The following is a 27,666-nucleotide window of genomic DNA, read 5'->3' on the forward strand; positions in this document are numbered from 1 at the left end:
AGAGAAGAGGTCCCTGAACTGACTGTCATAGTTTGCTTTGGATTGTGGTGATAAGCACCATGACCAAAGGCAACTTGGGGAGGAAATGGTTTACTTCAGTATATAGGTTAGAGTTCATGGGAAGCCAAGAAGGAACTTAAGACTAGGACCTGGAGGCAGGAACTGAATCTGAGACCATGGAGGAGCACTGCTTGCAAGATCACTCCCAGGCTCACATTCAGCTACCTTTCTTTTTTGAAGTTAGAATGAAGTTTTTAATTCATTATTTTTTCATGGTATGTTAACAAAGTCTTCATAAAAAATAAAATCATAAAAATTATTTCCTGACTTTGGTTAATTTTTCTTTTCACTGTAAAACATGTGGAAAAGAGAAATTTACACAGAATCATATAAATTCTGGTTTAAAAGCACAATGTCCCTCTTGGGACCAGAAAAGCTTACAGACTGCAGGTTTTTACTGAAGACCAAAGCTGTGTGGGTTTTCAACACTTAGACATTTCCTGAGCCATGCAAATGGTGTGAGTGGACTTGGCATGTGCTCTCTCTCTCTCTCTCTCTCTCTCTCTCTCTCTCTCTCTCTCTCTCTCTCTTTCTCTCTCTCTCTCTCATCATCACTTTCAAGACGCCCAGTGCCCTGCTCCATATAGATGATTAATTCAGTTTTACAGCTAAACACTGTGCTCCAATTTCTGAATCATCCATACAAAGCCATGGGTAGCAAGAACAGATAAAAATGGGGTCTGTCATTTGAAGAAGGATAGGAATTTGTTTAAAGATGCTTCATTTATGAAGCAAATATGAACTATTGGCAACCACTGTATGATGGTAGCAATGTTGATAAAGACCACAGTGACACTTCTTGAACCTCTCTTTTCTGCACATATTTATCTCATTCTCCTCTTCATTGATCTGTGTATTTTCAACTGTTCTTGAAGACTTGGTAGTTTGTTCTTTCAGTATAAGGTTCCAAAAGCAAAGCCGATTACAAGAGAAATGAGTACCAGAATCATCATGGCTGCCCAGTGTAGGTCTGTGTCTCCACAGACTCTGTGGCCTTTCCATTACTGCTACTGTTATCACTCTGAAGGAAGCTGGCTATAACAGGGGATAACAAAAATGGTTTTGTGACACTGACTCTGGAATGTTTCTCAGGACTTAATGGTGAAGAAAACACACAATCACCGGAGTCAGATGCCACCATAAAGTCCTTAAAGGTATAAATGAAAATATTAAAGAATAATTCAGGATTAAAGAGCCTGGGTTCTGGTCTCTTCAACAATTTTTAGGACATTCTTAGGTGCATTTCCTTCCACACATTCCACAAAGTCTTTCAAAATTTTCCCATGTTTGTCTATGATCAAATAATTACTCAGGATTTCAGAAATCTTTGAAAACTTGTCCAGATTAGTGAAGCTGACAGGGCAGCACAAGTGCCCTATCCAAAGGCCAGTGTTCTCCCCGTGGCTCCCAGCACAGTGCCAGGCTGTCAATGAAGACTCTGCTGCCTTTGTACAGCCCAGACTCGGCTGCCTAGGGATAGCACCACTAACAGTTGTCTGAATGCTCCTACATCAATTAGCATCAAGTAAGGACCCACAAAGTTACCCACAGGCCAGTATGTTGGAGTAAATTCCTCAACTGAGGTTCCCTCTTCTCAGATGTGTCGACAACCAAGATTAGCCATCACAGGAGGTAAATCAGATGTTTATTCCTTTGAATTTTAATACAGATAATCATTTTGAGTGCCAGATGACTTTTAATTAATTCTAAAGTAATTCATAAATTAGTTGTAAATAGTTCAATAAAATTTATCAAAAGTAATGTAATGTGCAGTGAGGCAGAAAGCACATTAAAGAATTGCTGGGGCTGGAGCAATGGCTCAGCAGTTAAGAACACTTGCTGTTCTTCCAGAGGACCCTGATTCGATTCCCAGCACCAACATGGCAGCTAACAGCCATCTGTAACTCTGGTTCCAGGAGATCTGACTCCCTCTTCCAGCATCTGCAGGCTGTGCACACGTGTTGAACATACATACAAGCAAGCAACACATTCATATACATAAAATAAAAACATAATAGAAAAAATATTAATAAAGAATTGGAAAATATCAACCATAGTGTCAATATCACAGGTCAGGAAGCAATACATTCCTGCAGAAGCCCAACACTTCATGCCTGTGTACTTTCCTTTCTAACAAGTTGAATCAGGCCATATTTGCTGTAATTATTAAAACAGTAAATATTTTACTGTAGAATATTTAAAATCCATATTTGGATTTCAAAAAAATTGAAAGCTATTGCATGTTATCACTTTCTGGTAAAACCTTTATAATAAATGACATAGAATGAGGGGTATATCATAAAGAAGAACAATAATTGATGGGGAAAATATAGCCCCACATCCAGTTTACCTTAAACCTCCTCATGTCAAAGGACCAACATGCCAAATGGAAGGGAAGAAAATCCTAAGGGAACAATAAGAAAGAATTTTAAATAAAACAGTCAGTGAAACGTAGGAAAGAAATAGGAAAATATCTCTCAAATAAGAGAATGAGACAGATGTCTGGGAAATAGGAAGATTGCTGAAATATAAATATTGTTCTAGATTACCATCTTTAGAAAGAAATTTTTAGGCTTCAAGGGCAAGGGGAACCTTATCCATTATAAACCTTTATGACAGGGCTGTAGATATGGCTCAGCGGTGAAGAGCACTGACTGCTCTTGCAGAGGACCCGGATTCGATTCCCAGTACCCACATGGTGGGTACAAACTGTCCTTAACTCCAGGCCCAGGGGAATCTGAAGCCCTCTTCTGACCTCCTCAGCATTGCATGACACGGGTGCACTCATATGCAGGCAATACACTCATACACGTAAAATAAAAATAATAAAATATTTTTTAAAAACTATATGTCCCTGGCCCACTTTGGGGCAGTTTTAGACACTGACAGATTTCTATGAGTAAATAACAACTTCTATAGATCTTTGAATTCGATGCCTGCATTCAAACAAAACTTGTCAATATATAAATGAAGCACATCTAGGGCACTTACCTGGAAAAAATATGTATTTCTCAAAAGAATAAACTTGAGTTACCTGCTGTCAGTAGGGTCTGCCTTCTTTGTGATGCAGTCTAATATCTTTCAAAAGTTCTATCATTAACCTACATTATTAGCTGCCCTGCTAAATCCAAAAGTCCTGCCTCAAAGAGAAGGGTCCTGAAAGGCAAGCTAGTATTTCTTAGAACACTAGTTGTTCTTGCAGAGGACCCAGGTTCGAATCCCAGCAGCCACATGGCAGCTAACAACTGTCCATAACTCCAGTTCCAGGGAATCCAATGGCCTCTTCTGTCCTCCATAGGCATTGCACGACACGGGTGCACTTACCTACATGCAGGCAATACACTCATACACATAAAATAAAAATAAATATTTTTTTAAAAAAGAAATATTTTCTAAGTAGACTTCAAAAGAAAGATAACCATTAACACAAGGTAGCCTCTGACTCTTAATTAGGTGAAAAGCAGAGTATATACTTTGGATGTACTCTACTCAGAGTAGAATTTGTTCAGTTCACTTTGCTTCAAAATATGGTTGGCATGATTGAAGTCACAGCCTCCAAAAGACTAGTGTATTGTGTGCACAGCTGCTATTTGTCAGCCAACAGAACAGTTTGTAGAAAGACGGTAAAGAAGCTCATGTCTGCATTGCCCTACATTACAACAAATATTCTAAAAGTCTAGAACCTACCAAAAAGAGAAGAATTTAACTGGACATTTTATTCTGCATGTAACAAAACATATAAAGTAAATTTTCATTTTCAAGAGGAAGTTATGACTGGCCATCAGTATATAGCCAACAAAATGACTCAGCCAGTAAAAAAGCTTGCTGTCAAGCCTGAAGATCTAAGTCCAATCACCAGGACCCATAATGGCAGATGGAACAAACCTACTTCTGTGAGTTAACTACTGGATTTGGTAATTTCAATAATTTTGTGCTTCTTATGAAACAGTATATTATAAAGAACAAATAAAATGTTCTTTTTTCCTTTTCATTATAACAGAAGAAATGCATGATCCAAAGAAAGTGTACATTGGTGTTGAAGCCAGAATTCAAAATATTGTTTTACTGAAATAATGACATCACCATGAAATTATTGAATAATTAATAAAAATATGTTTAAGACATAACTTGTAAATAATTTGGAGATAAAAATGGGGTCAAATTTTTCAATAAAATATATTTTAAAAGAACTGTCTTTGAATGTTCAAACAAATGATATACACTTTACCAACAATTGCCAGAAGAGTCAGTAATAAAATCTGTCAAGCAATGATAGACTCCATGATAAACTGGACCAAAGATATCGAATTCAGGCTTTATCAACTCAGGGAAAATTGTGGAAGAGGTGGAAAGAATGTAAGACCAAAGGCTGTAGAAGACTGCTGTCCTCTGAATATAACACAACTATGGTACTAATAAACTGCAGCTAATAAACCAGCAGCTGTGGTTGCTTACACAAGCCTGCACAGTCAAAATTTCAGAATGGATGCTGGAGGGACCCGACCACATAGCCGAGGAGCTACTGGCAGCTGATGTTGGCTGAGGTGGGTTAGTAACTAGGAGACTGCAAAAGCTCTAAGACAGCCCCACACCCATGAAAGGAAAAGGCAATACTAATCATCCAGTGGGATATACATATTTTAAAGAGAACAGAGCCAGAAAGGTATATTTTAAAGGAGGTCTTGAGGGAGTTGGAGGGTTGGTATGATCACAATACATTGTATAAATATATTAAATTATCCAAGATTAAATTTTTAAAAAGTGAGAATATGGAGCATAGATATATATGCCATGAAGTCTGAAACAGTATTGCAGACATTTTTCAAGAAGTGGAAAAAATAAGGATGGAGCTAGGACATTATTTCTACTTCCTTACAATGGCAACAATAGATTAATATTTAATGAAGATAATACAATAAGAAACCATGTTTGAAGCATAATATTGACAGCTATAAAGAGAGCATCAGGAGGGAATGAAGATGTGCCTGCCATAAAGAATATTTGGTATAAATATGTATACTTTTCTTTCTAATGGTTAATAAATACACAGAATGTTTTATGATTTTAAAAATATTTTATTATTTTTATTTTATGTGCATCAGTGTGTTGCCTGCATGTATGTGGGTGCACCCATGTCATGCAATGCCACGGAGGTCAGAAGAGGGCTTCAGATTTCCCTGGAACTGGAGTTAAGGACAGTTCGTAGCCGCCATGTGGGTGCTGGGAATGTAGCCCTGGTCCTCTGCAAGAGCAGTCAGTGCTCTTAACTGCTGAGCCATCTCTCCAGCCCCATGATTTTTTTAAAATAAATTCAATATCTTTGAACCTGCTCTCAAAAGCCATTCTTATGCCATTCTTTTTTGAAACCTAAAAGTTTATCACCTTGTTTTTGTACAAGTTTATCAAGGGAAAAATAAGAAAAAAGTTGCTGGGCATGGTGGCACATGCTGTTAATCCCGACACTTAAGAGGCAAAGGCAGACATAGATCTCCATGAGATGGAGGCCAACCTGGTCTATATAGTGAGTTTCAGGCTAGCTGAGACTATAAAAAGACCATGTCTTAAAAAAAAAGAGTATTAAAGTATTTTGTCATTTCTAAAAATATTGATTGATGCAATAGCATATTACAAACCTAAAACCCAGGAAAGTCTGAGTGGGAAGAAATGCAGATACAGTGATACAGGATTGAATGGAAACAGGCAAATTCATTGATGCTGGAGGATAGGTATGTACTGTGGTCATGGGGGAAAGCCAGAGCAAGGACATACCTAGCACATTAAATGTTACTCTCCCTCATCAGATCAACTATGTTCTACAACTACAAAGATGTTGACAGAAAAGTCCTTCTGTTGGCACAACTTATTAGGAATATAGGATTATCTGATTTGGGGTAAATCTCTATGAAAAATAACACTAAGATAGTTGTAGCTATTGAAGACTATTTGCTTTCCTGGACTCTAGTTAGAAGCACCATAAATGTTTCTACTCTCTAATTTCTTTCAATTTTTTTCCTATGAGTATAATTTTACGTGTGTGTGTTTCTGTGTGTACATATGCCTCTACCTGTACATATGTGCAGGCATGTGGAGGCCACAGGTTGACCTAAGTTTCTTCCTTGATCATCTGTCACTCTCCACATTATCTTTTTATCTCATTGAACCTGGAATTCAATGATTGATGAGAATGGCTTGTCAGTGAGTTTTACGGATTTTCCTGTCTCCCTGACCCCACCTCTACACCTGGCCAGAGCTATGGTTAAGGTTACAGACGCACCTGACCACAACAAGCTATAAAGTGGGTTCTATGGATCTGAACTTGGGTATTCATGCTTGCACAGTAGGCATTTTGTTGACTGAGACATCTGGCCAGATTCCAGTTTGACTTTTCTGTTGGTGTGTGTGAAGAGAAGCAGAGATGCAACTTAATTGTATCAGCTACACTAATTTGAAAGTTATGAAACAGTACTCATTTTCTCTCATATAGGCACATTAAAGTCCATGAGGTTCTCTGAGAAAACCTAGAAATAATGAACACCCCCTTCTGCAATGGTGGACTGAGCCTCTGCTTTCCTTTCTCATGATTTAAGATGGCAGATCAGAGCCACTTCTGACTATCCACTCCACATTCTATAAAAGTAGGAAATGAATAGAAATGAAGAAAGTGTGTGTGCTAAAATTAAGAAAAATATCTCTTTACAATTTCAGATTCACTATTTATTACTTTTTTCTTTGTTAATGGCTATGAGAAATTCTGACAAAGGGGTATGAGTTAGTGGGGAGAGTGGTTTGTTGTCTTTCTGAATAAAATACAGGTGATTTTTAAATGAGGAATATGGGGACAGATGTGATAAAAATTAAAATGGCTTCTCAGGCTAGCTCTTTTCCTATCCAATAATCAGTCATTGGAATGCTTAATCTCACCATCCTAGAAGATACCCTTTAGTAGTTTCATCAAATTGCTTTCCAATCAAAGGTTCATGGTTTCCTTATTTATTCATTGAGAAATTTATACATGTACATAATGTATTATGATCATATCCACTCTGATTACTCCATCCAACTCCCTGAAGACCACCCCATAATGGATCCCCCTCATAACATGAGATACTATTATTTATTTATTTATTATTATTATTTATTTTAATGTATTACCATTTCAAATTAGTGCTGCATGTATGTGCATGAGTGTGGGACCATCCACTAGAACATGTGGCAATCTATTAGTAGCCATGATCTTGCAGAAAAAGGACTATTCATCTATAGCCACTCTCAGCTGCCAATAACTTCTCAACTAGGGGTAGAGTGTCATAAACCCTCTGTCATTCATGCTGAAATTTTGACTGGCTTGGTATTGTTCATATTTTGTATGAACAATAGGTATTCAGAGTTCATGAATGCAATAGTCAAGCCAAATCCCAAAGACAGCATTTTGTACCATTTCTCCTCATCCTCCAACCTTTGCATTCTTTCCACCTTCCACACTGCTATGTCCCCCGAGTCTCAGTGGTAGGAAGGCAATTGACAGTGATGTCTCATTTTGGCCTGAGCAATCAGCAGTCATTTATTCTCAGTTCTTGGACCAGTCATAAGTTTCTATGTTAGCTGCTGCCCACTACAAAAAGAAAATTTCTATGACTGAGTTTGAGAGCAGCCAAGTCTCTGGATATAAACATTAATATTTAGAAAACAGTTTTACATGACCATTTAGGAAAATAATAGTATGTTCAACACTAAGACCTATGACCTCCCCAGCCATGGGCCTTTGACCAGTTTTACAGTGCTAGGCATGAATTTCCTCCTGTGGAGCAGGCTTCACATCCAATCAGAAGAGGTTGATTATCCCATAACTGTTATACCGCTATTGTGAAGAAGTTTCCTATTCAGTTTGAGCTTGATAGCTCTGTGTCCTACAAGAGTATGTGGTAGCTTCATCAGTACATCCTTTTCATTTAGTTATGGTGGGTAACATATGTCAATAGCTGGTGATGTTTAGCTGATCTCTGGAGACTCCCTGCCAAATAACTCATAGAGAGATATCCCATGCCCAGCACTGAAAGTTTTATTTAATAATTCATTTTGTCTAGGAGTAGCATAATATACACATGCAGGGGAATTTTATTCAAATTCTTTTAAGCTATATTTTTAAGTTATCTCACTTACTAATGGGTTTCCACAGCTTTTTTTAATATCTCCTTATTTTTGGTTAACTCGTTCCCTACCCATTCCTCTCCTCCATCCCATGGACCCCAATTCCCACTTAAATACACAATGCAATCCTGATCTCTCAGCAGCAGTGACTGCCTGCAACGGACCTTCACAAGATTGAACCTGTTAAAAGTCAATCATAGATTGCAGAAGGATCCATGTGGCCCTTCCCAAGCCTCCCAGCTGAACAATGATTAACTGATGGATTCCAGGGGAATGGCAGACATTGTCTTCAGATGTGTACCCACTGGTGAGCTCACCATGTTCCAATGTATAATAGCAAGTCCATGGTTACACAAGATGGCCTTGGTCTAACTCAGTGGAAACAAAACAAAACAAAACAAAACAGAGATATGGGTGTAGAAAAGGAACTTGTAGAGAAGGTGGAAAGGGAGGGGAGGGAACTAAGAGAGATGAGAGTGACAGTAATCAGAATGTACTATATATATGTATGACTGTCAAAAGAACAAATTTAATAAAAGAAAACAAAGCAATATACTTTTATAGTAAATAAAATAAGGAATTTTAAAACAAATATTAGGTTAGCTTTTATTGTATATGATGAGAATCTCCCAAATGACTGGAGAAATTATTAAAAATTTATTTTATAACAAAGAAATGAAAAAACAAAAACTCAATTTCCCTTCCAAAAAGGAGAGTTGGGAAATAAGTAGCACTGCTAATTTCTAGAATATTCCAAATCTGGAGAGCTAAGATGAGGAAGAATCCAGCTGTAGGGATGGAGGAAGTTCTTTAGGAATAAAACTGACAGCTTTTTGTCCCACCGTGGAAGACGCTGCTTGAATTGTCTGGTGTCTTTGTAGTGGCTTCAATAAATGTGTCTATTTTCATAACCCACTGTCTCCTGGTATTGGTCGAATATTTCAAGGAATATCTTCAATACTGAAGGAACACAAACTATTTCAGCCACACTTCTTGGATTTATTTGACAAAAGAGTAAACCTCCCAGTATGTAGTTATTAGAAATACAGACTTGAAGCTATAAGCACCATATATCTAATAATGCATCTCAAATAAAAATATCTATAATGTGATGGTAACAGTAGCAACCTTCTCAGTGGATTAAGGATTAAATATATTAATATGTGGAAAGCAAAACAGTGGCTAAATTTAAAGGAGTGCTGTATGAAGTTCAGCTATTACCTTTATTCTCTGTTGCCTTATAACCATCATTATTATTAAGGATAGCAAGAAAATAGTTATCACTAAGAGAGACTGAAACCAGGTAAAGGTACAACCAAACAAGAAAACTATACACCCATATCCTTAATGAACTTAGATGCAAAAATTCTCAACAAAATATTTGCAAACTGCATGCAGAGAGACATCACAAAGATCATCCACCATGATTAATTTGGCTTTATTCCAGAGATGCAGGGATGGTTCGATATACATAAGTCAACAAATGTCATAATCATATAAATGGACTCAAAGACAAGAACCACATTGTCATCTCAGTAGATACAGTGAAGGCCTCTGAAAAAATTCAACAAGCATTTATGTTCAAAGTCCTAGAGGGAATTGGACTGGAGGGAACATGCCTCAACATAATTAAAGCCATATATAACAAACCCACAGCCAGCATCATTCTAAATGGAGAAAAACTGGAAGCATTCCCATTGAAATCAGGAACTGCACAAGGCTGTCCACTATCCCCACTTCTCTTTAACATAGTACTTGAAACTCTTGCAAGAGCAATAAGACAAGAGAAGGAAATTAAATGAGTAATAATTGGAAAAGAAGAGATCAAATTATCCCTTTTTATAGATGATATGATATTATATCTAAGAGATGCCAAAAATTCCACCAGAAATCTCCCAGAAATGATTAACACTTTTGGTGAAGTGGCAGGTTACAAAATTAATCTACAAAAGTCAGTAGCCTTTTTGTATACCAATAACAAGCAATCAGAGAAAGAGTACATAGAGACACTCCGTTCACAATAGCCTCAAAAAAATAAAATATATCGGAGTAAACCTGACCAAAGATATTAAAATCCTCTACAGAGAAAGTTTTAAATGTTGAAAGAAAGAGATTGAAGAAGATACCAGAAGATGGAAGGACCTCCCATGCTCATGGATTGGAAGAATTAATATTGTGAAAATGACCATTCTGCCAAAATCCATTCAAAGATTCAGTGCAATGACAATCAAAATCCCCATGATATTCTTAACAGAATTAGAAAAAAAAATCTTAAGATTCACATGGAATGACAAAAGACCTCGAAGAGCCAAAGTAAACCTGTGCACTAAAAACAATGCTGGGAGGATTACTAAGCCAGATTTTAACTATATTACAGAGCTATAGCCATAAAAACAACATGGTCCTGGCACGAAAATAGACCTGTTGATCAATGGAACAAAATTGAAGACCCAAATATGAGTTCATGCAATTTCAGCCACCTGATATTTGACAAAGGTACCAAGAACATTCACTGGAGGAATGACAGCATCTTCAGCAAATGGTCTAGATTTCAAAGTACTACAAGTCTTTCTTTGCATGCAAATGGAAGAAAAAAAGTAATCCTATTACCCAGCTGTGAACCCTGAAAGCTACAGTACTGATTGACCTGATAAGCCCAGTGCAATAGTAGTACAAATTCTATAGGAGTAAACGGTCACTTTCTGATGTCCATACCTGGCACTGTTATCAGAGCCAAGAACTGTGGCTAGTCAGGTCAAAGGCCATAGAGGAAATTATACCATTATTAAATGGTTATGGTATTAAACTGATGACTTACTGTTATATCCATAGATTAGTGCATCTTTCTACCCTCACCAGAGAATCCTCTTAAAGCAGGTGGAAATTAACAGAGGCCTACAATTGGTAAATGTGCAGAAAATAAGATTAAAGAACGCTATGCCCTATATAGGGCACCTGTGTCACACTCTTTCCTCCCAAGGGCTCAGGGAACATTGCAGAAGAGGGGGCCAAAAGCTGTAAGAGCCAGAGATGGTAGAGGAATATAAGGAAAGTGTGCTTTCTAGCTACAACAGGGCAAGTGCTCATATGAACCCTCAGTGCTTGTGAGAGCATGCACAAGGCCTGCATTGACTCAAGCCAGACAAAAATTCCACCACTGAGGGCGGAGATGGGCAAGAAGCACCAGCCTTGCATGAAGAACTATTGGCAGTTCAAATGTGATGCGAGAGGGAAATTTAGTTTTCTTTAAGGATGGTGTCTAGTGAGTTAGGCAGGCTCCAGGGGATAGATCCACATCCAAGAGCATTTTGGGGAACACTAATTAGACCTGATAGACTTTAAAAATGATAGATGACCTTAAGTGAAAGGGGTAGGAATGCCAGGGTGTATCTGAGAGCAGATGGAGAAGTGAGTCTGAATACGATCAAAAAACATTGAATGAAACCCTCAAAGAATCAATTAAAATAATCGAAAAATAATAAAAGTAGCTAAGATACATTCTTAGGTTGTGCATTTCTCTTATAAAATGTGTCAATATATTTTTCACTTAACTTTCTAACTATATCTTAAGTTTCTCAACTGCTGTCCATTGCCACTGCAAACACACTAGAACCATTTTCATTTCCTACCAGGATTACTTATTAACTCATCTTCACTTACCAGTTCTCATCTGAAAGTACTATAGAATGATCATTTTTAAATTGTCATCTATGAGTATCATCTTAAAATCCTTCACAAACCTTTTTGTCATTTGCATTGTGAACCAGAATCCTATAGAACTCTCGGTCTGTATCCTATTTTCCTAGCAAGTTCCCCTTGGTATTTGCCTTTAAATGTCTGCTGCTTAGACTCCGCATCTTTGTTTCCCCACACATAACCCACAGGTACTTACTCCCACCACAGTCCTTCGCAGAACTGTTCCCTCATCTACAGTGAGGCATTCCCAGCACAGCCACCATCTACTTTATCTTAATAACTCTTCTTACTAATCCTTTAACTCTTAACTAAGGAACACTACCTCAGAGAAATAATTTAATCACATCCAGATCATTTTTAATAGTTTTTGCAAACTTAGTCTCCCTCTGTTGACATACTATATAACCAAGGTGATTGTCCAATTGATACCTAAGAATATAATGCAAGCAAGCTTTATGAGAACAAGATATATATTTTGTGCACCAACTTATTATAAACATCTAGCTCATCCCACCACTAATAAGCAACCAGTAACCATTTGTTAGATGAACGCATTTTTTTTGTTTTGGTTTGCTTTGCTTTGTTTTGATTTTGGTTTTGGTTTTAGTGTTTGTTTGGTTTTTTGTTTGTTTGTTTTTTACTAGCTAGAGTGGAATGTAAATGCTGAGAGGGTAAAACAAAATGCTCTAGCTTAATCCAGATTCTGAAATTCAGATTATTTACCTTCCAAGTTTTGTGTTGTTGAATTAGACTATGAACACCATCGTTTTCTTGTGTAAACCAACTTTTTCCAGTAGAGCAAACTGAACAAAAACTGAAAACTTGGAAGATAGGAGAGACATTTCCATCGGTTAGCTTGCTTTTTCCTTTCAACTCCTTTGTAGAGATATAATTAACACAAAAAAGATAAATGCTAAATATGCATACCTGGATGTGTTCTTAGATACATATTCACTATGAAACTATCAATGCCATAAACTTACCCATCACAGCTCAAAATGTTCTCCCACATTTTTTCTTGCCTTTTTTTCCTTATGTTAAAAGCATTTAACATAAGGGGCACATGTGTAGAAAATTTCTGTTTATGCTTCGGTTCTTTGGCCTAATGTGATAGTCATGCATTTTGGATATGGATTTAATTTCCCTGATAATGCTGCTGTCTGTGAACTTACAGAACACCCTATTCCAGATATTCAATCATTTTCTCTTGTCCCAGTAACTCCTCTTACTCCCAAAAAGGAACAGTGATGGTCATGACTATAGAATCCCATTGGTCTTAAGATATTCATGCTGAAAGAGTTTCCTGAAAGAAGAGTAACAATATTGTCCAAATTATACTTCTCTACAATTCAGTGTAATGTTGGTTGAACAGAGATGCTATCTTGCAGAATATGGCTAAACTGTTAAAGCAGCAAGCTGTGCCTTGTGCTGTCTCTTCTGTGCCACAATACACAGGTGGAGAAACAAAAGAGAAACAGGATTGACCCTACATGCTATTGAATCTATGAATTCACTCTGGGGAATGGGGGACTAGGTGTTTGGTCTTTATTTCCAAGGAAGTAAAGTTTTTATAGGAGATAAAGCATAGCTCTGTTGATTTCAAATTTGAGAATGTCACCTGATCATTTGAGCTCATTATGTCAATGAACCAATAAGTGAAGAGGGTAACAGCAATAATTGCTCCTGATTAATAAAGATAAAATGAGCTCTTGCTACACATTGGCTTTATCTAAACACAAGGGGCCCCAAGATGCTTATTCTTCCCATATCCAATTATAAAAGTTAATAGAAAAAAAGTCATCAGAGATTCCAGATATCCTGCAATTACCAGGTAAAGAATCACAACATTTCAAGCTGCCAACTGAATGCAGTGGCCAGTAAAATAAAGAGATTTCAAATAGTAACTACACCAACTACAACTTCATGGTCACTTATAGACAAAGAGGGGCTGTAACAACTCTGTGTGCAGTCTTCCTTATTTGCTATAACATTTATACTTGTATACTCTAACTTCCTTGTTCTTCTCTTTACCCTATTTAAATATTATTGATAATTATTGACATCATTTTTTTCTGTGACTAAGAGCAGTATTTCTTGTCCAGTGATAGAGATAGAAACTGCTGTTATTCTGGGTCTGTGATTATGGAGATGAGGCTGTGTGTTTTTGTACAATGGTGCTGTTTAAATGTGAAAAGTTCCTTCATTGGTTCACATGTTTGAACATATGTTCCCCAGCTGGTGATGCTGTTCAGGAAGTTTGTGGAAGCTTTAGGAGGTCCACCTCCTCTCTGGAGGAAGTGGGTCACTGGGTGTGGGTCCTGGGGCTTTACAGACCAGCTCCACTTCCCCTTCCCTCTCTGCTTCAGGACTGCAGATGCAATGTGAACAGACAGGCTCCTGCCAGTGCGCCTTCTCTGCATTCAACCATGACTTCTCTGTTGGGAAGAACTGTATCTCTATAGAATGATAAGCCAAAATGAACCCTTCTTTAAACTGTAGGATATTTTTATCACAGTCACACAAGGAAACTAAGGCAAAAGGCCAGTTGATGCCTACTGCAAAGAATCTTAAAGGCATTCATATAAGTATATATGGATGCTGAGTACCGAGGGTAGCAAACTGTGCCTGCTCTTAAGTCCTCATCTCTGGCCCCACTCTATTCTTTGGCCCTCACATTGTAGTTTTGGTCTGGGGTGCAGTGGTATACTGGGACCTAGTCACAGCAGCACACATGAGCCATCATTATTTTTCATGGGTTTTGAGATCTAGTTATGAAATAGTAATTATTTTCTAATATTTCACAAAGAGTATTGAATAAACTATACTAAATATAATGGAAGTGAGCACACAAAACACCAACACTGGGGCTGGAGAGATGGCTCAGCAGTTAAGAGCACTGATTGCTCTTTCAGAGGACCTGGGTTTGATTCCCATCACCCACATGGCAGCTACAAACTCTCCTTAACTCCAGTTCCAGGGGAATCCGAAGCCCTCTTCTGACCTCTGTGGCATTGCATAACACGGGTGCACTCACATACATGCAGGTAATACACTCATACACATAAAATAAAAAATAATAAATAAAATATTTTTTAAAACACCAATATTTACTACATTTTACTATAATTACTTTGAGGCAGTGTGCATCAACTGTATTGGTATTATGTCTGATGAACACTTTAAGCTGTTTCCTTGATATCTTTAGATGACTGTGATAGAAATACTTATACCCTAAAAATAGTGAAGTGCTAAGAATCAAGCCATTTTCTTGCCTTATAGAATCTGGTTGAAACTCTCAATTACTCTTTTTTCTTTTAATCATGTTTACTGTTATTGTCAGTTGATAATCTCACATGAGGAGACAGCAAAAGAATTTCCTCCTTCCTGTTTAAAACTGAGGTCAATAAAAGTCCTTCACCCTAGCATCAGCGGTTGGCACATATATTTAGCTATTATTTTTAGCATTCTTGAAACAACATTAAAATTGAAAGGAACAACACTTTGAACCTTTGATCCAAGTATTCAGTATTCAAGGACACCAAGCCTATTTACAGCAGTTCTTCATAAAATTGAATATTTAATCATAGGTTCTATATTTTCATTTTACTATGATAGTGAATATATTATATTTGATGGAGTTACATGTTAAATACGCCATAGATTTCTCAATTCTTTCTGGTACTTCTATGTTTTCCTTCACCTCCTGAGATTGCATCTTAAAATACTTGTAAATATCTTGTCTATAAATAATAGCGAATAATATCTCCTGGCCCTATTTATTATTCTCTCGATGTATAAAATAGAACTGGTAAACATCTCTTCTTCTTCGATTGAAATAGTATTAAAAATTATAGTGGGTTGTCAATATTAAGACATTGAGTAACCATTATTTCACATTTAAAATTCTTGATAAACTGATCAAATTCCCACTCTATGACACAGTATTCTTTTTGTGAAGTATAATATTGAAAGTTGGAGCAGTCTTGCTTCCCTTGCTCATTTTGTGTGATTTACATCCAGTTAGCGGTCACTTTTCTGAGTGTATCATTTGCCTTTTAACCATCAACAACACAGAGTTAGTAATAAGCCTTTATTTTACCACATTTAGTGCAGCAAAGGGCTGCTAAATTTTCTATTCTTTACACATATAAAAATACCAGCTTTCAGCTATATCTTGGACTCATAAACAAATAACGTAATTCACCTCTGCTTTCCTTATATCCTATTTTGTAGCATCATTTTCCATCTTCTGTAGAGTGGCGCTTTCTTAATGTAATGAAACACTCACTAAACATTGAGATAATTCAGCATCATGTCCTCATCTTCAAAAGCATCAGAAACAACATCCATTTACACACAATAATAACATAGTCAGGTATTAAAATGTTAATTCTGTAAGAAAGAAAATGGATTGTTATTTGCAATTCATGTAGACCAGGACAGAAGTAGTTAAGTGCCTATATCTGATTCAAGAGGAGGCTATAAAATCAATGAGGTTTTAATAATGTCTTCTTATATATTACGTTAAGAATCACAGTTGGCAGGAAATAAAATTAAACTAAGCTAACTGAATAAATCCACTGTCCTGGTCTATTTATATTTACTGAAAATATCTAGAAATTCTCCAGGCTTATCAAGTTAATTAGGCTATACTTAATTTAGTACTCATCATAAAAATGATTTATTCATAGAAAAAGTTTTATTTCAATGATAAAAGAAAAAGAATATTGTGAAATTATAGGTCTTTGTGTTTATTCTTGATACTTTGAATTCTATTCTAGAATTTACAGAATAGCTTTGCTTTTCATTTCTGATATTTTAATCATGGAACATTTTGCCTATTTTGTGTAGTTTAAGGAAAATTATATTTTAAGTTAAGTTATACGTCATATGCTATATAAATTACCTTTCAATGAATTCATTGCTTTTGTTATACAGCACTATGTGAAATGGATATTTCAACAACAGTCTCCTGACTTAATCACCCCCAGAAAAGTTCCCACAAGTCCCAATTTTAGAAAATCTCTCCTCCCCGGGTTCAGGTGCTCACAGTAAACTGACCTACACTTTTTTCTTGTTTTAAGCTGTACTATCATTGAAATGGTACCATATGCATCATTTGAGTCTAGCTTCTATTCAGTATTTTTATTTATTCCTTGAGAATTTAATACAATGTATTTTTATTGTATTCAGACCCCCTATGCCATCTCTACCCCACCTCCCCATCCCCTCATTTCATGTCCTTCATTATTTTTAAGGCCTATCAAGTACAATTTGTGTTCCCCAAATGATGTGGGTCAACCTAACCAGCAGCACACCCTTAATAAAAACTGTGAGTTGAGTGTGATTTTTTTAATTGTTTTTTTGTGTATTGTATACAAAACATCTCAAACAAACTTAATCATCTTTATACCGCCATCCCCCTGGCACCCTCTCATAGCCCCCTCACCACAGAAGCGCATACACTCTGTCATCCCTGTTACTGCCCACTGCATTGTCAGTGCCCCCAGCTGTTCCCCAGTGCAAGTCCATACCCTGAGTCTAGTCAGCCTATGTAGAATCCCTTGTTTTCGGAAAATCAGCTCTTCTTTATCTACCATCAATCAATTGCCAACATTCCTTTAGATAAGATTGGGTTCTGCTGTTCATTTTCCCAGTTCTGTGCTGGGTTACTGTCTGCCTGAATTTGCATAAGACTTGTGTATGCTGACACCTATGCCACAGAATCATATGAGCAGGAGGCCAGGAGCTTGTAGGACTCTGTTTCTATATAGTCATGCACATCCTCCCTGGCTCATACAATCACTCTGTGATGGTTCCTGAGCTTTGAGCAGATGAAGTTTAATAAAGGGGTTCTGTCCAAGGACCATTATTTAGTAGACTCTTGATCTCTACACTTTGGCCATTTGTGATCTTTTGTGTTCCTGGCCCTCTGCTGCATGAGGGAGCTTCACTATTGAGAATTGATTCCTTAATGTCCTCTTTTTTATCCCTGTTCTATGTTCCATGAGCCTTGGGTGTAAAGGTTACATTGCAGATGTGTCCCTTAGGACTGGGCAAGTCATAGACAATGTCCATGTGTGATCAGTTGTGGTACTTGCTATTAGTCTTTGACTGATATAAAATGAGCTTCTTTGATGAGTGGTAACTGGGATATTTTTCCGTAAATATAAGGATACATATTTTGCACATGGCAAGAAATCACATTAGTCTAGCGATGTGAGAGTTTTAGGGTTTTCTCTAAGATCTATGACCACTCCGGCCATGTGTATTAGGTTATATTACAATGCCACACTTGAGTTTCCTCCCTTTGAGTGGGCTTTTAGTCAAATTAGATAGCTGTTGATTGCCCCCAAGATAAAAATGCCACTACTGCACCAATGACGTATGCCAGCTGTTGATGTGGTTATTTGGTCCTGAAGCTGGTGCTGGATCACCCGTTGATGTTTTCTCTTGGCACCTTCATAGCATTCTCCAAAGCAATGAGCTCTCACCTTCAGGGGAAGTGGCTTCCAGGTCAGTTGCAGCTCTATTTCTCCAAATCCTGTGTCTGAGGCATGTTCTGTCTTTGTAGTAGGGCCTTATGTTCAAGTTCTGGGAGGCCGTTAAGGGTTGTGGCAATAGCCTGAGTAATTTTGGGAGTCTCTTGGACCACCCTGGCAAACAGCTAAAAGGAAGGTCTCTCCTGTCTGGCACGGTTTCTTGTTATATAGCCTTTAGCAGCTGTAAACAAGGACTCATTTAGAGATAATGTATGTATAATTTGTCAGTTGTTGAACTAATATGGTTCCATCTTTTTTTTTTTAAATTTACTCTTTATTTCTTCATCTACTCACGAGTGCCCAAAGCACAGGCAGCTCTGTTTTTATACTCATACTCATTAGAGCTACAGATGAATGTTTGAAGAACAGTGAATAATAATAAAGTGGCTAGAATATAGCACTTTAGTAAAATATAATGACCAGAATAACAGTACCACCATAATATGCCTTGAGAGATAAAGGTGTCTCTTAAGAGACTAGGGAATTACAGGCGTTCTGGAGATAACTCCCTAGTAAACATTCTTGCCTAAACTTTCTCATGAGACAAGGTTCTCCAGGCATATGTGGTCAAGGTTCAGCTAAATTTATCAAGCACATTTTTTTTTAAAGCCATAGGAACACTATTTCACAGTCCCTACACAGGTTTATTAAGACAGATTTTTAGTGGTTGTCAGAGGTTATCAAGGACATGACACAGAATGGCCCAGAATTTCTTTGAAAAGTGATAGAAATATTTTAGAATTAGTAATTATAGTTGCTCAGCCTTGAAAGTATACTAAAAATGATTACTTGCTCACTTTAGCATGCTGGTTCTGATAAGGTGTAGGGTCTCTCCCTCCCCTCGTGGGTCGTTGGCCACCCATCCACAAGAACAAAGGGAACAGAAGCAATTAATGGGGTCAGGACCGCCAGTGAGCACTGATGGAAGAAAGCCCTTCTGGGGAGGCAGATTCAGTGATATATCTCCATTTATTTAGTGGGGGTCAGGGAAAATATAGTATGGAGGCAGCAGCCAAAGCCTCAGCTGATAGGTGCTCATAGTATGCTTTATTTACATGTGGTAGGGGGATCCTATCATCTGGCTATATGGCAATGCTTAATTATCATATGGAAAAAACCTGGAGGCAGTTTTATTGCAGGTAACTATGCCAAAGGTCATGTTCTAAATAAAGTCAAGCATCTGTGCTTGGAGGCACTTTCCAGGTAAGTCAGGCAGGAAGGCCCTGCTGAGAAAGTAGCTGACCTTAACAGCAGGGTTCCCCAACATTTCGTACAGAGCATCACAAACAATCAAATTCATCTTTATACCCACATCCCAAATGGCACCCTGCCATAGCGCCCCCCCCCGTTTTTTTAAAGTAACTAGGCATTATTTATCTCTCTCACTGTCCAACCCTTCCACCATGGTTTTCCCATTTAAAATGCCCCCATTTCCCCCATTTCTCCCTTGATAATACCTTTATCCTATTGTCCAGCCTCTCTTGAGCTCCTTCTTTCCCCTATGCCGAAGTTTCCATGTATAACCATCGCCCCCCCCCATTTAAATAACCCCATTTTTATCCATAGCTCCCTTACTAACACCTGTTTCCTACTGTTCTCTCTCAGGTTCTTTCTTTTCCTTTATCCCCTGGTTCTTTTTCATTATTCTTGTTCCTGTACTTATGTCTGGTTATATACTCATTTATAAGGATTTGGTGCTAGGATCCACATACGTTGTGGGTTTTTTTTTTTTCTGAGTCTGTGTTACTTCACTTAGTTATAAGATTTTCTAGTTCCATCCATTTACCTGCAAATTTCATGAATTCATCTTTACTGCTGAGTAGAACTCCATTGTGTAAAGGTATCACAATTTCATCATCCACTCATCAGTTGAGGGACACATAGGTTGCTTCAGTTTCTTAGGTATTGTGAAAAGAGCAGCAACAAACATGGATGTACAAGTGTCTCTGCAATAGGATGAATTCTTTGGGTATATGCTAAGGAGTGGGAATAACTAGGTCACATGGTAGGTTCGCTTTTAGTTCTTAAAGGGTTCACCACACTGCTTTCCACAGGGTGGCATATGTTTAACCTCCCACCAGCAGTGAATGAGCGTTCTGCTTCCCCACATCCTCTCCAACAGTTGCTATCATTTGTTTTCTTGATCTTAGCCAGTCTGACTTGGGTAAGATGAAATCTTTAATTTGATTTCCCTAATTACTAATGATGTTGAACACCTTGTAATATACTTCTTAGCCATCTTTATTTCTTCTTTAGAGAACTCTCTGTTCAGCTCCTGAGCCCATCTTTTGATTGCTTTCTTTCTTCTTTGTTTTTTGAGCTCTTTATATATTCTGGATGTTAAACCTCTGACATATATGTCACTGGTGAAGATTTTCTCCCACTCTGTGGGTTTTCTCTTCACTTCTTTGCTTGCTTCTTTTGATGTACAGAAGCTTTGTAGTTTAATGAGGTCCCATTTGTTGATTCTTGACCTTGTTTCCTGATCAACTGATACCTGGTTTAGAAAACCTTTTTCTATACCTATAGGTTATTGCCAATGTTTTCTTCTAACAATTTTAGAGTTTCAAGCTTTACATTGAGGTCTTTGATCCATTTGGGGTTGACTTTTGTGCAAGGTGAAAGATAGGGGCTTAGTTTCATTCTTCTATAGGTGGAGATCCAGTTTTGCCAGCACCATTTGTTAAAGATGCTGTCTGTCCTCCAGTGAATGTTCTTGGCCCCTTTGTCAAATATCAGGTAGCTGAAAATGTATATACTCATATTTTGGGTCTTCAATTTGGTTCCATTGATCTCTGGGTCTATTTTTGTGGCAGTACCATGTTGTTTTTATGACTATAGCTCTGTGATACAGTTTAAAATCTGGTATTGGAATCCCCCAAGCATTGTTCTTAGTACTCAGGGTTGCTTTGGCAATCCAAGGTCTTTTGTGCTTCTGTATCAATCTTAGGATGGTTTTTTCCAACTCTGTGAAGAATGTCGTGGAGATTTTGATTGACATGGCATTGAATTTATAAATGGCTTTTGGTAGGATGGTCATTTTCACAATATTAGTTCTTCCTATCTATAAGCATGGGAGCTCCTTCCATCTTCTGATGTCTTCCTAAATCTCTTTCTTTAAAGATTTAAAATTTTCATTGTAGAGGTCTTTAATGTCTTCAGTCAGGTTTATTTGAAGATTTTTTTTTTTTGCAGCTATTGTGAAAGGGAGTAATTCCATATACTCTTTCGCTGATTGCTTGTTATTGGTATATAGAAAGGCTACAGAATTTTGTAGGTTAATTTAGTAATGTGCCACTTTACTGAATGTGTTAATAATTTATAAAACTTTTCTTGTGGAATTTTTGGCATCTCTTGGATAAACTCGATCATCTGCAAAAAGGGATAATTTGTTCTCTTCTTTTCCAATTATTATTCCTTTAATTTCCTTCTCTTGTCTTATTGCTATTGCAAGAGTTTCAAGAACTATGTTAAAGAGGAGTGGAAATAGTGGACAGCCTTGCCTGGTTCCTGATTTCAATGGGAATTCATCCAGTTCTTCTCCATTTAGAATAATGTTGGTCGTGGGTTTGTTTTATATATAGCTTTAATTATATTGAAGTAAGTTCCCTCCATTCGGATTCCCTCTAGGACTTTGAACATAAATGCATGCTGAATTTTATCAAAGACCTTCTCTGCCTCTATTGAGATGACCATGTGATTCTTGTCTTTGAGTCCATGTATATGATTTATGAGGTTTATTGACTTACATATATATTGAACTATCCCTGCATCTCTGGAATAAAGCCAGCTTGATCATAGTGAATGATTTTATTTGATGAATATCTGTATGCAATTTGCAATTATTTTGTTTAGAATTTTTGCATCTATGTTCAGGATATGGGCCTATAATTTTCTTTTTTGGTTGTATCTTTACCCAGTTTTGGTATGAGAGTGATGCTGGCTTCATAGAAGGAATTTGGAAGTACTCTCTCTGATTCTATCTTTTTGAATAAATTAAGTAGTATTGGATATAGACCTTCTTTAAATGTCTGGTAGAATTCTGCTATAAATTCATCTTGTCCTGGGATTTTTTTAGTCAGGAGATTTTGTATTACTGTTTCAATTTCCTTATGTGTTATGGGTCTTTTTAAGCTGTTGATCTTTTCTTGGTTTAGTTTTAGTGATTCCCATGATTTTAGATATGCATCAATTTCTTTTGGGTTTTCAAACTTAGTAGTATATAGGTTTTTAAAGTATTCCCTTATAAGGTTCTGGATCTTTTTGGTGTCTGTTGTGATGTTTTCCCTTTTATCTGATTTTGTTGATTTGGCAGTGGTATTTCCTTCTTTTAGTTGACTGGGCTAAGGATTTATCAATCTTTATCTTTTCAAAAAGTCTTGGATTCATTGGTTCTTTGTATTGTCTTTGTTTTTAATTCATTAATTTCTGATCTGAATTTTGTTATTTCTTCATGTCTGCCAGGTTTTGGTTTCATTTGTTGCTACTTTTCAAGTGTCTTGAGCTGCAATGTTAAGTCATTTATTTGTGTTCTTTCTGATTTTTTAATGTAGGCACTTAGAGCTATAAACTTCCCTGAAAGGACTGCTTTCAACGTGTCCAGAGGTTTTGATTCATTGTATTGTCCTTTTCATTTAGTTCCAGGAACGCTTTTATTTCTTTCTTAATTTCTCCTTGAACCCATTCATCATTCAGCAATGTGTTGTTTAATCTCCATGTGTTCACATAGTTAATAGGGTTTCTTCCAGTGTTGATTTTACTTTTATTGCATTATGTTCTGATAGAATGCATGGAACTATTTCAAACTTTTTGGGTTTTTGAGGCTTGTTTTGTGCCCCAGAATGTGGTCAATTTTGAAGAAAGTTCCATGGGGGCTGAATAGAAAGTATATTTTTTGGTGCTTGGGTGGGATATTCAGTAGATGTCTGTTAGGTTCATTTGATGTATAGTACTATTTAACTCAGATGTCTCTCTGTTAGTTCTCTGTCCTGTTGACCTAGCTAATGGAGACAATGGGGTATTGAAGTCCCCTACTCCTAATGAGTTGGGGTTAATCTGCATCTTAAAGTCATGTAGTTCTGTTTTTATGAAGTTGGGTACACCAGAATTTGTTGAATATATGTTCATGATTGTAATATCTTCTTGGTCATTTGTTCCTTTGATTAGATTGAAGTGGCCCTCTTTGTCTCTTCTGATTAGTTTTAGTTTGAAATCTATTTTGTCAGATAAGAGAATTGCAACTACTGCTTTTTTCTTAGTACTATTCATTTGGAATATTTTTTTTCCATCCTTTGACCTTAAGGTAGTGCCTGTCCTTGAAAGTGAGATGGTTTCTTGCAGACAACAAAAAGCTGGGTTTTGTTTCTTAATCCAGTCAACTAGTCTGTGTCTTTTGACTGGGGAGTTCAGTCCACTGATATTTAAAGTTATTAATGAAAGGTATGTATTGACTCCTGTTGTTTTGATTTCTATTTGCATTCTTGGTGTAACTGTGTGCTTCTACAAATACATCTTCATTACATTTCTTTCTATTACCCCTTGGGTATAGTCGTTCCTTTCTTCTGCTCTCTATATTGCTTCAAGGACTCTCTGAAGGGCTGGTTTTGCGGACATGAATTCTTTCAGCCTATTTATATCACGGAAAATTTTTCTTTCTCCTTCGACTATAATAGACATTTTGGCTGGTTAAAGTAATCTGGTGTTGGAATCTGTGGTCATTTAGAATTGGGAATAGTTTGGTCCAGGCTCTTCTCTCTTTCATTGTTTGCAATGAAGAGTTGGCTGTAATTCTTATGGGTTTTTCTTTATATGTGACTTGTTTTTCTTTTAAGGCTTTCAGTATTATCTCTTTGTTCTGTAGGTTTAGGGTTTTTACTGTGGTGTGTTATGGAGAGTTTCTTTTCTGGTCCTGTCTACTTGGTGTTCTATATGTTTCTTGTATTTGTACAGGCATGTCTTTCTTTAATTTTGGGAAATTTTCTTCTACAATCCTGTTGAATATCTTGCCCATACCACTATCCTGAGATTCTTCTCCTCCATGTATACCTATGATTCATAAATTTGGTCTTTTTATGGTGTCACATAATTCCTGCATATTCCATTCCTGCATTTTCTTAAATTTTTCATAATCTTTGCTTGAGTGGTCTAATTCATCAACTTTATCTTCCAGGTTTAATATTCTGTTTTTCATTTCATTTATTCTATTGGTGAGGCTTTCTCCTGTTGTTTCTAATTTACTTATTGAGTGTTTCACTTCCTTCTTCATTTTAGCCTGAGTATTCTTCAATATTTCTAATTCTTTTCTGAATTCATTCAGAAGTTTATTCTTATCTTCTTTCAGTTCTTTGATTGTGTGTTCTTTAAATTCCTTGAATTCCTTGATCATGTTTATCATTGTTCTTTTGAATTCCATGTCCTGGTTTATCTCTAGTGGGTTCTCACTGTACTCCTCTACAGGACCCTTGGTACTTGGTGGGGGTATATTGTTTACATTTTTCATGTTATTACTTTTTCACTGTGACTTTGACATGTGGGTTTCTTTCATAGTTTCTGATTCTTGTTTGAGACTCAAGCCATCCTTTGTTGAGTTTAGATTTTCTTCTGTTTGTAAACTTTATGTGTCTTTGTGGTTTCCTTGCTGGGCATGAAAAGCTGGTTGGTCTAGGCTTCAGTTTCTCTCTTTTGATTTTATATTGGAGGGGCCAGATGGCTTTAGTCCTGCTGTTCAGGAGTACCAACAGAGGCTCAAGTCAGATGAGAATCTGATGCTCTTGGGCTTCTTCCTAAGGTCTGGATGCCTCTGGTCACCAGGCACAGTAGGCTTGCTAGGTAGAGGTAGGATTCAGGACTCTCAGGCATTCAGGGAAGAAGGCTGGCCTCAGGAATCCCAGGCAGGTTGGGGCTGGGACAGCCAGGGATGAAGGCTGGTCTCAGTTGTACAAAGGCAAGGTGGGGGAGGGGACAGGCTTTGTGCACTCCAGGGGACTAGACTGAGGAATTGGGTTGGTCTGAGTGCAAAGGTTCAGGAAGTGGTGAGGAGTCTGGGCCAAGAGGGTAGTCCAGAGATCTGGGGTGCCAAGGAAAGAAGTGGGCCAGTGCCCACACTAGGAGTCAAGACAGGATGTGGGAGCGTGATTTCTTTTATAAATATATATACTGCTGAGCCATCTCTCCAGCCCCTTATTATTTATTATATATATATATATATATATATTATGTCTGCATGTAGGTAAGTGCACCCATGTCGTGAAATGCCAGTGGAGGTCAAAGGGGGAGTCAGATTCCCCCTAGAATTGGAGTTATGGACAGTTGATAGCTGCCAGTGTGTGTACTGGGAATTGAACCCAGGTCCTCTGCAACAGCAGTGAGTGCTCTTTACCACTGAGCCAGCTCTCTAGGCCCAAATCTGATGTTTTTAATTACTGTAGTATAGTTGAGCTTGGTCTATGTTGGTGAGTGGGCAAATGATTTATTTATAAATTACTGATCAAATAGTTGACTGGGCGAATCAATGTATAGTCATTCATCAGTGGATAAATATTTGGTAGGATTTTCCCATTTAAACTAAGTAAAAATTCTTCTTCTCCTCTCTCTCTCTCTCCCTCTCTGAATCCCAGGAAATGAACCCTTGGCCTTCCCCATGCTAGGCAAGCATTCTACGACTAAAGTATGTCCCTAGCCCTGAGGTGCATTCCCAGTCCTAATATAAAGTATATATTAACATTACTGTATAGCTCTCGCTATAGGAATAGTATTCATTGTAGTTGAGTAGTTACTTAGGAGTGAAATTCTATGTTGTATGGTAATTGTAAGGTTAACTTTACAGATTGTTGCCGAGGGTTTGAACCAGTGACCCCTGGCACAGTGATGATTGGGGATGAGTAAACACACCGTTCACCAGCCTATGTCACCCCCAATACCCGGGGACACTCAGATGCAACGAGGAGGCTAGTCAAGCAGGGACTTATTTATTACAGGTATTACAGAGCTTATAAAGACACCTGGAAATCCCCCCTCCCCCATGAGGGTGTATCTTAAGGATGCCCACTGCTGATCATGCACTCCTCAGCAGTGCAAAAGTATTCTTCAGACTTTCAAAGCAAGCCAGACCACGCCCCCAGTAACTTCCTTTCAGACCTATGCAAGGTGGGGCCTTTAGGTCCCTACATATCCCCCTTTTTATTTTTATTTTAAGGCTGGACTGACTTTATTTCATGGGTTACCCACCTCATAGGCGGCTCCCTGAGGAGAGATGGGTTTCTCCTTTCTCTAATCTTATGCATTTTTGCCTTTCTTAGGTTGTGTCACCTCTGACCAAGACTTGCCCGTCATTGGATCATGCACCTGGCCATGTACATGTCCTGTCTTAGAAGTACTTGTCATGGGACATTTTATCCATCTTTAGCTAAAAATGTGTCATGATTAAGGGCAGCCGTGTGGGTAATGCCAGCCCATGACAGTCTTAGTCTCTGCCTAATTCAGTTAGCCAAGAGTGGGCAACCAGAGGGGATCCTGGGGGAGTCTGTAATCATGAGGAGGTGGGCCATGGCAGTTCCAAGGGTCCTCTGTTGCTGAATTATCTGGTAAAGACACTTAAAGATAAGCATTATCAAGAGAAACAAAGCAAGTCATGGCGTAGGACAAGTTGAAATACTTCTGAGACCATGTTCCTATTAGCCAATCAGCCAGTTGTCAAAGAGGCTAACTGGCAATGAAGCCAAGGAACTGAGTTCTTTACCTCAGATGGATATAAATAAAGAGAGGAATTTTGTCTCACGAACTATTGTCAATGGACCATCATGCTAGTCAGTCAGATCCTGGCCTACCCACTTAAGGTTTTTCGCAGGCACTCATATGGGGTTTGAATCTCCTGTAGGGTAGACACACCCAAAGCCTCGACTCATGGTTAGCAATGGATCTGGTCCTTTCCATTGCCCGGTGATGAGATCCTTCCATCTTACCTGTACCTCAGGTTTCTGCTCCTGTCATCCCCAATGCTTCTGAAACCAGGATTCCAACTGATTTTTTTGAAAATTAAGAACATTAATAGTGAATAAGGCCATACCCAACTGTTGGTGGGGGCTTATTCCCCTTTTTTGTTTTTGTAATTGATTTTTTAGGGTTTGATGGTTGCGTTCTACAATGGCTTGACCTTGGTGGTTGTAGGGAGTTCCTGTGTTGTGTTGAATTCCCCAAAGTGAAAAGAAATCTTGTAAATTTT

General features: G+C 37.7%; 1 pseudogene; it reads right to left on the minus strand.

Annotated features, from left to right (window-relative positions):
• Positions 1-780: 780 nt before the first annotated feature.
• LOC103736399 overlaps positions 781-27,666 on the minus strand; it is a 127,690-nt pseudogene continuing 100,804 nt past the window's right edge.

Source organism: Nannospalax galili, unplaced genomic scaffold (assembly GCF_000622305.1).
Source record: "Nannospalax galili isolate Female #2095 unplaced genomic scaffold, S.galili_v1.0 scaffold257, whole genome shotgun sequence".
NCBI lineage: Eukaryota > Metazoa > Chordata > Mammalia > Rodentia > Spalacidae > Nannospalax > Nannospalax galili.